We start from the raw sequence: 10,962 nt of genomic DNA, 5'->3' as shown, positions 1-10,962 counted from the left end.
ATTAGTTCTTAATGTATACTCGCAACAGTGGTATTAACAATGTAAGAGTGTTTGATGACTAAATTGAAGTGATGATTTCTAACCAATCATATGTAGCTTAAAATTTTAACTAGTAGGTAATTAATGACTGTAATTGCAGTCCATCATGATTAAAAAGCTACTAGAGGAAAGTGCTTTGTAGATCACAATAATAATAAACCATATTCAACTTTGATATCAATATTATTAGTTGCAAGCCAAGACAAAATCAAACAGCTGTTAAAATTGGATTTTAAACAACTTGAAGGAGTGGTTGGTGTTGGTGGCTTACATGCAATGCAACCAATTATCGAGTGTAGAAACAATGACTTCATTGCCATGGTCAATGCCATTTTTCTTTGCTATTCCTTATCATCATATTAAAATATGGAAAAATTCTAAGGTGTACATCTAACTATGGTGTGCATTTTACCAAAAAATAAATAAATAAAATGAAAAGGTGATCCTGTTATTACTAAATGTGGCCACCGAGGGATTTTTATTTTTATTATTTTTTCAAATCATATTGTCCTGCTGTTTAGTAACACTCGTAATTGTTGATTTGCATGAAAATATCGAGATATAGAAATTTTAACTAGCGGAATTAAAAAATATTTTGCGAGAATGAAAATCTCATTGACGTCAAAATGAGATTGGGGTTTGAAGAATTGAATGAGAAGAAAAATAAGTATCTTTTACAACACAATATACATATTAAAATTAATAAAAACATCAAATGATTCGTTTCAGTTTTTTTTGGATGTCATCACTGAACATATTGTTTCTTAACTAGGGGAGTTAAATATATATATATATATATATATTAGTAATCAATATACTAATCTGAAGCAATCCAACATTTAGAGGACGGTTTAGTTCCGGTATTGAAAAATTAAAAACTGTTAATTACGGTTCAATTAACAAATTAAGGCTCAAAAGAACCAAACAAAACTGAACGGAATCATTTGATGTTTTTATTAATTTTAATATGTATATTGGTTATACAAGATACTTATTTTTCTTCTCATTCAATTCTTCAAACCCCAATCTCATTTTGATGTCAATGAGACTTTCATTCTCACAAAGTTGTTTTTTTTTTTTTTTTTCGTATAAAAATGTTTATAGTTTCTTTTTTTTTATACTATTTATACGATTTATTGTATATTTATAGCAATTACTATATAATATGCATAATTTGTTTAGTTGTTAAATATTTTTAAAAAGTTAATTTGAAGAATATTTTAAAAAATTTCAGTATGACTATGAAAATTTTAAAATACTTGTATAGTTAGAATGTTTTTTTTATTGAATTAGACAGCTTACCTATAAAACTGTAAAATGAAATCAAAACCAATCATTTTGTGTTATAACCAGATGATATTTAACTACATTATTCATAAAGGCGCACTCGCACGCTAGATGCCAACCTTGTCAGATGTATGTGAATGCAGTTAACTATAAAACTAAGAGATTTGAATGAAAATGGGAGATTATTTTGTGTTTAAAAAATAACAGATTTGTTAGAGGGAGGAAGTATCCAACAACTATTAAAAAAATGCCCATACTGATTGAAGATATCACTATATAAATGGCATCCCTCCCCTTTCTGAAAACATCAAATAGTAGAAGTCTGTGGGTATTACAAACAAAACCTAAAAGTGCTTATGGAAATGGCCTCTTCTTTTCCAATGGCACTATGTGCCTTGGCAATATGTTTGTTAGCTACACATGTAGCAGCTGATTACAAGCCTTACATGTCCCCACCGCCACCATCACCTTACTATTATAAGTCACCGCCACCGCCGTCGCCCCCACCTCCACCTCCTCCTTACTACTACAAATCACCACCTCCTCCATCTCCATCACCACCACCTCCATACTACTACAAATCCCCTCCTCCCCCTTCACCATCTCCTCCACCTCCATACTATTATAAGTCTCCTCCACCTCCATCTCCCTCGCCGCCACCTCATTATTACTATAAGTCACCACCTCCTCCATCTCCATCACCACCACCTCCATACTACTACAAATCCCCTCCTCCCCCTTCACCATCTCCTCCACCTCCGTACTATTATAAGTCTCCTCCACCTCCGTCTCCCTCACCGCCACCTCCTTATTACTATAAGTCACCACCTCCTCCATAATAAACAAGTCACTACAAGTGATCAACTCATGTACGTATAATGCGTCTATGTTTTGTAACTAATAAGTAGAAAAGTAATGATGCCTCTTATTCACTTATTCTCATCATCTTCTTATTTGTTCATTTATTTTTCAGGTCATAGGTTAATGGAAAATGTAATTGCTATTAGAAGGAAAAGGATACTATGTTGGGGTTCATTGAGCTTAGCCATGACATGCTTCTGGAGAATAAAGTGGGCTCAAACAATCCATATGCTTCAAATTTTGCTTTTATGAAAATTTCATGTTGCAATCATGTATTTAGATACACTTTATGTGTTTTCTTATATGTTCAATCAATGTATGTCTAGATGTTGATACATTTGAGATAATAAAAACCAACTTTATGCATAAAGAAGTAAAACCACATACTTTCGTTATTTTTTTTCCCTATCTTCTATCTTTGTATCATGTATTGATCAATTGAAGAGCAATACATTGTAAAATGAGTTTAGTTTAGTTGGCACTCTAGTGAGAAAGAGAGAATTGTGATAAAATCTAATGAACATAAGCCTACAAAATATATTGGAATCTCACTACATTACATTGATTAACTATATATATATATATATAGAAGAATATGAACCCCATCAGCCTTAATAATTAAACAATTTGAAAAATGTAACGCCCTAAAAAATATACATAATACCCATCATTCAGACATGCAGTAATATAAGAAAATCAACGCCTTTCCATTCATCGGAGTAGTTCTTACAACAGTATTAAATGTTAACAACAAAAGCAAGTGCCCTACGGACTTACAGCTTTCCAAGTCAACACTTGGTTACACAAAAGAAGAGTACTAACTCTATACAAGATAAGCCCTTAGCTTGATATACATGTAACACAAACAAAATTAATCAAAAAAAACATCTTCAACTCCCATAACTATCCAAGCTATGTCCTTAGAGGTGGCATGCTACCTGTATTTGAAAAATAATGTCCCATATAGGGTGAGCCAACGCCCAGTAGAGATATGCTAAACACAATATGAGCAGTAACTAAGACATTAGTAATTGATAAATGTTTAACTCCCATAAATCAATTCATAAAACCATTTCCATTACATGACCACTATGTCTATGTTTCATTTCATTTTCCATTTCTTATCCAATTCCCAAATTCATACCCATGGCTCAGAACCTGGCCACACACTCTAAACGAAATAATAATTCATATTAAACGTTTTCCAGTTCGCAATAGATAAGCATACAAGCTGTATCAACACCTCCACAAATAAGCATATGAGCTATATCAACACTTCCATAGATAAGCATATGAGTTATATCAACACACTAACTGACAAGCATATGAGCTGTATCAGTGGAGTCCATCCCCTATCTCCTCCCAAACAACATTCGGTTTAGAGGTCCATCCCCTATCTTCCCCTAAACCGTGGAGTACATCTCCTATCTCCTCCCATACACACAACGTATATACACAAAGGTCATATACACAATCAATCAATACATAACGTTAATGTATTCTATCAACCGTCATACTCTATGACACATTCACTTAATTAGTTTTAGTTTGCCTAATCATCATGTATTGTCTACAACAATCAAAACTACCCTCTACCGGTAGCCCAAAATAATTATTTCTAAACAGATAATAAAAGCTCCAACAGATAAAATATCAATGTTTTCAGGATTGAGTGATTAATAAATCCAACTCTACCATTCTACAATATAATGAGCCAATTTCATTATTTCCAACTCAATTCCAAATAACAACAATTTTTTCAAATTAATTATACCAATTAATTTATATAACAGATTAGGGTTTTCTATCCCATTTCCCAATATAGACCCAAGAGTCCAAATATCAACAACTAACAACAATATCATTATTTTGAAACCCAAAATACACATTTTAGAATCAAAATAACAAACCCCCCTTTTATACATTTTGAAACCCTAGATCTCAAAATCAAACCATTTAACAAAGTGCCCAAAAATCTAGGTCAAAACCCATAAGAGTGAGTAGGAATCCCTACCTCAAAAGATGAAACCCAACGAAGGAGATGACGAAAATGAAGATGCTCCAAATCACAAATTTTTTGGATCAAAAGATAGCCCTTGACGATCAACAACCTTTTTGTAAAGGCCAAAGGTGAGGAAACAACTCCTACTAGATCAATACTTAGAGAGAAGTGGAGGTTTTAGAGAGAGAAGCTCTCAAATGGCGTTTTTGAAAAGTAAGAAAGATAGTGAGGATGTAAAAAGTGACTTGAAAATGCCCAACAGCCTTCTGATATACGACAGGTTCGCTCGAGCGAAAAACACAACGCTCGAGTGTCAAAAACAAAGAACTGAGTTCGCTCGAGCGCCAGAAGTCCCGCTCGAGCTCCAAGACACAAGAATAAAGTACATCCGCTTGAGTGTGAAAACCAGTCTGCTCGAGCGTAGATTTTCCCCTCCCAAAACTTACACCAAAAAAAGTACTACCCGCTTGAGCGCCAACAAGCCCGCTCGAGCGCAGGAAATTCGCTCGAGCGTAGAAATCACACTTGCAGAAGTTTTGCAGAGCACGAAAATACTAGGAGTGTGCAATATCCGCTCGAGCGCTAGACGACCCGCTCGAGCGGAACGACCAAAAACCTGGTAACAAGAAATTAGACCAAGGCTCAACCCACCTGCTCGAAACATGCCCAACACATCCTAAAACTCAATCAAATGGAATTAAAGGACGACAACAAGGTAAACACAACTACCAACTCTATGGAACCAAGTCCGGAATGCAACTGAACAGAAAAGGGAATGCTGGAATCGTTATAACCTTCCCCCCTTAAAGAATTTCGTCCCCGAAATTAAATACAAGTTTTTCAAAAACAAGTTTTCTCCATTCCCAACAATATTACAACATAATGTTAAACAATCCAACCCGTTACCGGTCAATCCCATCTCTTTTCAAGAGGCATTTCACATTATACATAATAACCTGCATTATCAACATGCATTCCTTTGAAATTTATCCATTTCAACTCATTTTCCACAATTCCTTAATACATGCAACATTAATATCATGCATGCATTTTCACAATACGCTCAACATGCACAACGTTAACACCGCTTCCATTTACAAAAACATTTGCAATGTTTTACAACTTAAGACATATATAATGTTCTTAAAGTTCAATATTATTACAAAATTTCATTACATGAGTACACAACAACAAACATGTCTGGATACTTTTCACGGGCTTCCAACTCACGTTTCCAAGTGGCTTCCTTCACTCCGTGATACTTCCACAAAACGTTTACCAAGGGAATGGTCTTGCCTCGCAAGACTTGATCCTGCCTATCCAAGACCCAAACCGGTCTCTCCTCATACGAGGCATCCTCATCTACCTCTAAGTCGGTCCAATCTAACACATGGGACAGATCCGGCTTATACTTCCGAAGCATACTCACATGAAACACATCATGCACCCCAGACAACTGCGGTGGCAAAGCCAAACGATAAGCAACTTCCCCAATCCTCTCAAGGATCTCAAAGGGACCGATAAACCGAGGGGATAGCTTTCCACTCTTCCCAAACCTCATCAAACCTCGCCTAGGTGATTTTTCAAGAAAACATGATCACCTACCTCAAACGCCAAAGGCCTCCTCCTACGGTCGGCATAACTCTTTTGGCGACTCTGGGCTGTAACAAGCCTCCTACGGATAAGCTCAACTTTCTCTATCGTCTCCTTAACCAACTCCGGACCCAACAAAGGTGCATCACCTACCTCGGTCCAACAAACTGGAGACCTACACAGTCGGCCATGCAAGGCCTCAAACGGCGCCATACTGATGCTAGACTGGAAACTGTTGTTGTAGGCAAACTCCACCAAGGACAAGTGCCTCTCCTACGTCCCACTAAAGTTAAGGACACAACCTCGAAGCATATCCTCAAGGATCTGAATAGTACGCTCGGACTGCCCGTCAGTCTGAGGATGATAAGCCGTACTAAAGGTCAACTTAGTGCCCAAGGCACTCTGCAAACTCTGTCACAACCTAGCAGTAAAACGAGGGTCTCTATCTGAGACGATCGTCACTGGGACCCCGTGCAACCTCACTATGTCCCGAATATACAAGTCGGCAAGATGATCTACCGAATCTCTCACGCGCATAGGAATAAAGTGCGCTGAGTTAGTCAACCGGTCTACAACCACCCAAATAACATCACTACCCCGCTGAGTCCTCGGAAGACCTACAACGAAGTCCATGGTGACATGCTCCCACTTCCACTTGGAAATAGGCAAGGGTTGCAGCAAACCCGCTGGCCTCTAATGCTCGGCCTTCACTTGCTGGCAAGTAAGGCACTTAGACACGAAAGCTGCCACATCTCTCTTCATTCCCCGCCACTAGAACTGGCGACCCAAATCCCGATACATCTTAGTGCCTCCCGGATGCACCGCAAGACGTGAATGGTGAAACTCTCGGAGTACTTCCTCTCGGTAAGACTCCGGCACAAACAAACGGTCTCGGTATCTCACACTCAGGTCGGGATACACCATCAAACCCTTCTCAACCTTCCCACTCGAGATCTTCTCTTGAAGGGATTCCACCTCAGGGTCCCCTCTCTGTGCCTCTAACACTCGAGTCACAATTGTAGGTTGCGCAACAACAGAAAACAAGGCCGCAGCCTCAACAGATTCGCTCAGGACCAAATCAAACTCGCCAAGTGCACCCAACATTTCCCATTCCCGAATGGCTATACAAGCTACATCACTAATGGATTTCCTACTAAGGGCATCGGCCACAACATTGGCCTTTCCCGGGTGATAGTGCAACTCAAAATCATAATCCTCGATGAATTCCATCCACCTCCTCTGCCTCAGATTCAAGTCTCTCTGTGTAAAAAGATACTTCAAACTCTTATAGTCCGAGAACACCTTGAACCTCTCACCATAAAGGTAGTGCCTCCAAATTTTTAAGGCAAAAATCACGGCTGCTAACTCAAGATCATGCGTAGGGTAATTCTTCTCGTGTATTTTCAACTGGCGTGAGCCATAAGCTACCACTTTCCCCTCTTGCATCAACACACAACCTAAACCCTCTCGTGAGGCATCACAATAAACCGCATAACCCAACCCTCTCTCCGGAATTATCAAAACTGGAGCGGTGGTCAATCTAACTTTCAACTCTTAGAACGATTTTTTGCAAGTCTCACTCCACACAAACTTGACCCCTTTCCGCGTCAATCTAGTCAAAGGTGAAGCTAGCCTGGAGAAATCCCTCACAAACCGGCGGTAATACCCAGCTAATCCTAGAAAACTACGGATCTCAAAGACACTCTTAGGCTGTGCCCAATCTTGCACTGCCTCAACTTTGGACGTATCAACCGATACTCCTTCCCCGGATACCACATGGCCTAAGAACTTGACCTCTCCTAGCCAGAACTCACATTTCCCAAATTTGGCATACAGTCTATGGGCTCTAAGCAGCTCAAGCACCACTCTCAAGTGTTCCTCGTGCTCCTCCTCAGAAGGCGAATAAATCAGAATGTCGTCTACGAAAACAACTACAAAACGATCTAAGAATTCCCGGAAGATCCGGTTCATCAAGTCCATGAAGACTGCCGGTGCATTGGTAAGCCCAAATGGCATCACCAGAAACTCATAATGGCTATACCGCGTACGGGATGCCGTCTTCGGAATATCCTCCTCTCTGACCCTCAACTGGTGGTAACTCGATCTCAAGTCTATCTTAGAAAAACAACGGGAACCCTTCAACTGGTCAAACAAATCATCTATACAGGGCATAGGGTACTTATTCTTGACCGTAGCCCGATTCAACTTCCGGTAATTGATGCACAATTTCAATGCACCATCTTTCTTCTTAGCAAAGAGGGCCGGTGCTCCCCATGGCAAAACACTCGGGCGGATGAAGCCCTTATCTAACAATTCCTGGAGCTGAATCTTCAACTCACTCAACTCGGTTGGGGCAAAACGGTAAGGTGCCATAGAAATCGGCGCCGTGCCGGGCACTAAATCAATAGAGAACTCTATCTCTCGGTGAGGTGGCAAACTAACGAGATCCTCGGGAGAGACATCCGAATACTTACAGACCAGCCTCGGCAACACAATCTGGGTCTCGTCACACTCACTACTCAAAAGGCTAGCAGGAAGACCACTAAGCTCACTCCGCCCTCGCGGATTATACACCGGTGGCAACACACTACCAACCCGATCCCCCAGGAAATGGAAACACTCCCTGCTCATGGTACATACTGTGACCCTCTGGCGGTAGCAATCAATAACAGCCCGGTATGATGATAGCCAGTCCATACCCAAAATAACATCAAAACCCTTCATGGGCATGACAACAAAAGGAATAGGAAGCCTATGGTCGGCGACCTCTATATCATAACCTCTACATCCGTGTTTCAAAATCAATTCACCCCCAACAGGTGATACAACACATATAGGAGATGCTAAAAGTGCCAACTCCAACTCCAACACAGATGCGAATGCAGCAGATACCAAAAGAATGAGATGCACCGGTATCAATGAACACACTAGCAACTGAGTTGCAAAACAGAAAGGTACCTCTCACAACTGATGGGATCGGTACTAGATCCTGCGTGGTAACAACATACACGCGCCCTGTAGGCCCCTGATCCACCTGCTCACCTCTAGGAACAAAAGACTGCTGCACAGACTGGGATGACGAAGCTCCTGGATTGGCCCTCGAGGCCTGCACAGACTGAGCTGGCTGATAACCCTGCGTCTGCCTAGAACTAGACGCTCCCGAAGTGGCACTCAACTGTGGGCAAAACCTCTTCAGGTGCCCGGGCTGACCATACTGATAGCAAGACAAAGGCTGGCCCCTGCCTTAACTCTGGCCCTGAGGTCTAGCTAAAGAAGAAGCAGTTCGCTGACTCCCTCCCTTCTGCGGGAAAACTGAAGACTTGTGACCCAACTGGCCACAAGTAAAACAAGTCAAGCCTCCCTGATTACCTCTCCCGGAGCCTGCACTCGGCACTGGAAAGGTCGATCTAGCCAAACCACCCTGAGATTGCTGAGGGTTAGAACCCCTCTATCTCCTACTGTAGACGCGCCCTCGGGCCTCTCTACAGTTCGAACTCAATTGGTGCCACGGTCCTGTATCTAATCTCGTGGAGTGCAATGCAAGACCGATGAATCATCAAAGAGTCCAAATTCAGCAAATCGTTTTTGAAAACAGATTTTTTTTGAAAGAAGTGCCAAACATGGACTGCTTTGCCAGATACAGAGTCGCCACCTAAATATTTTATTTTGGGAAATTTAGGAAACCCTGACTCGTTGCCCAAGGCCACGTGTCCGTCATCACCAAAGTTGCCTCGGCTTGGGAACTTGGGTACGATTGGGAAAGGTCACTTCGTGAGCACCCCCGCTCGCCCGATCAAAGATCGGCCTCTACTAACCATGATATCTAGTTTTGAAAACATTATGCATTCTTATTCCAGTTATTAGCCTAGATTTACTATGTGATGCGCACAGCATACAAGTATAGACTGGATCGCCTGAATTGGAACAAAACATTTCATGTTTGTTTATTTGAAAATGGTTTGATGGTGCTACTCGCAAGTAGGCTAAGACGTGGATTTGCCACCCTCGGGTGGGCTTAGAAAACATGATTTTGTTACTATCTAGTGAGCTTAAAACTCACAATTGATGAATTATTCCAATTCAAATAACCCAACCTTCACCCACAGGCATTCAGGCAGTTATATCACGTAAGCACATAGCCTCATGGTAAGCATGCTATCATGGCAGTCATTCACACGCGTGCAAGGATGCTAAAGCATAAAACTTACTAAGTACTCCAAGCCAAAACTGAAGCTATGTTAGAAATCCATGCATGATCCTAACTATACAGAAATGCCTAATGTAACACATGCAAAATGCAACTACAATAGGCTCGGCTATTCTAAAATGACATATGGAATGCTACAACTAACAAGTATTCAACTCGGAATTGAAATACAAATGCAGTTAGTATGATGCGCCGAGCCCGGTGCATGCAAGACAGATGAATGAATGCAAACATGTTATCATACTGTATGCTAATTGAAACATGCCCTAATCTAGCCATCATAAGTTGGTAAATAAAAGGGAGAAAGACGTGGGATTGGAAGACATACATCACACGCACGCATACTTATTACAGTTGTGCCCTCACTCGGAGGGTCCGAATAAATAATATACAGTCCGAATAAATATTGTCACGCCCCAAAATTTGAGACCGCAAGAGAAATATATAAAGTACAACTCAAACAAAATAAATAACCACAATACGTTAATATACACATACAAGCGGAGTTATAACATGGATAACTGATTTGAGTTCCACTAGAGGTTTACAAATATTGTCAAACCAAAAGGAAAAAGAAGAGAGAACACAAAAACAAACTACTAGTCTAAGTTTTCAAGTGAACCACGGCTCTAAAACTTCATCTTGATTGTCTTCGGGATAACCTTCCCCGTCGTAAGCTGCTTCTTCACCTGGCATAACACGCTATGAGCTTGGAATGCCCAGTAAAAACACACACACCCCCATTTCTTCTATCAATCAATCAATCATACACAAAACAAATCAAGTAACATAACATACTTACATTAAGGTTTTATAAATCAGTAGTTAGACTAGGCATTTAGGACCCCCCTCAAAGAGATCCTTCTACCCAACCACAAGGATTGAACACCAGACTATTCAGAACTCCCCCTTTTGCTGCTTTGCAGACCTTACCACCTATGCCCACCTTCCGATTATTTACCTGTCAGTGGCA

The 10,962-nt window shown here is 40.5% G+C and overlaps 1 non-coding gene across 1 annotated transcript; it reads left to right on the top strand.

Annotated features, from left to right (window-relative positions):
* Window positions 1-1,630: 1,630 nt before the first annotated feature.
* On the top strand, window positions 1,631-2,557 carry LOC114304630 (uncharacterized). Its single transcript, XR_014351447.1, has 2 exons — window positions 1,631-2,195; window positions 2,300-2,557. It is a non-coding gene; the product is annotated as an uncharacterized LOC114304630 (transcript).
* The last annotated feature ends 8,405 nt before the right edge of the window (window positions 2,558-10,962 follow it).

This window comes from Camellia sinensis, chromosome 14 (genome assembly GCF_055761805.1).
Source record: "Camellia sinensis isolate YWXY chromosome 14, ASM5576180v1, whole genome shotgun sequence".
NCBI classification, from domain to species: Eukaryota; Viridiplantae; Streptophyta; class Magnoliopsida; order Ericales; family Theaceae; genus Camellia; species Camellia sinensis.
This window is presented reverse-complemented; position numbering and strand designations above follow the sequence as displayed.